This window comes from Numenius arquata, chromosome 3, assembly GCF_964106895.1.
Source record: "Numenius arquata chromosome 3, bNumArq3.hap1.1, whole genome shotgun sequence".
Lineage (NCBI taxonomy): Eukaryota > Metazoa > Chordata > Aves > Charadriiformes > Scolopacidae > Numenius > Numenius arquata.
The window spans coordinates 44,534,792-44,536,261 of NC_133578.1; positions in this window are offsets into that span (position 1 = coordinate 44,534,792).

The following is a 1,470-nucleotide window of genomic DNA, read 5'->3' on the forward strand; positions in this document are numbered from 1 at the left end:
TTCAACTTCACACCACTGCCGATTGCCCAGTGCTCCAATCTATCTAGAGCCTTCTGCAAGGCCTCTTGGCCCTCAAGAGGGTCAACAGCACCTCCCGCTTTGGCATCATCAGCGTGTTAATGGGGCATTCACCCCCAAAATCCAGGGGAGCAACTCTTCCCACCGTTTTTCTCATTCCACTGACGATGTTAGACTCAACCGTTTCATGATCACTGTGGCCAAAACCATCCCATCTCCCACCAGGCCTCCAGCAGGAGACAGGGAGGCTATGGGCGGAGGGGGCGGGGCACAGGGAGCCCCCACATTCCATCCCTGGTGACCAAAGAGTCCTTAGCAGCGGACAGACCGAGAGGACCGACGATGGCGCTGCCACCACTCTGGCTCCCACCGAACGGCCCCCGGGCCCCCGTGGCGACCCAGACGCTTCAGACTTTTGTGCTCCCCCAAACCTTCTACCCCCCAAGGTAGGGACTCACCCTGACCTGCAGCCCGGGGATGCTCTCGGGGAACAGAGCGCAGGAGGTGACCGCGGCCATGGCTCCTGTCTCTCTTCCAGGCTCAGCCACCCTGCTTCGACTGCCCGGGCAGGAGCAGCCCTACCCCGCAGCCTGGGCACCCACCATGGGGGGAGCCCCATGGGCCCCACAGGCCCCACCACCAGGTATGGACCCCCTGTCCCCTCTTCCACCTTCAGGCCCTGACGACCCTGGTCACCTGCACCATCCCACCTCCCCTGGTGCCCCCCAGCACTTTTGGTACCAGCGGTGGCGGGTTCAGCAAGCCCGGGTAAGCATTCCTGCCCTCACCTGCCCAGTAAATCCCATTTCCAGGGAATTTCCCAACCCCTACGTTCGGTTTCCGTTTCCCCCCCTACGCGTGTCCCGTCCCCAGCTTACAGCCCTGCCCCCCCCCCGGCACAGCAGCTCACTCCAGGGAGCGACCGGCCACCAGCTCCCCAGGGGCCTGGCCCACAGCCCGGATGGGGGACATGGGGGCCGGCTCAGCGGGCGCCCTGGAGGCTGCCCACGGCCCACCACGCCTCCCTTTCTCCCCACAGGGCTGCAGAGGGCCCCCTGCAGTTGCTGCTTCGATCCCCGCTTCTTCCACATCAAGTGGACCATCACCAACCAGCCTCCGCCGGCCACCCCCACGCTCGGCCACGGCGTTGCTGCTCCCCCGGGCCCTGCCCTGTGGGGCCTCGGGGTCTGTGAGACCCTCCCGGCCTGGGCAGCCCCCGGCAGCCTCCAGGGACAGCCCACACAGCCCCTGCTGACACAGCTCCCAACCTACCGCCACCTTTTTTTTTTTAACCTTTTTCCCAGCACCAGCCTTTAGAAATTACAAAAGTCAGGAGCTGACTCCCACAACCCAGGTGGCAGCCAGAACACCTCCTGCTTGTTTTGAACATCTCTGGGAACTACTTGCATTGCCACCCAGACTTTGGGGCTGCGGGCTTTCCTGGCCACTCTA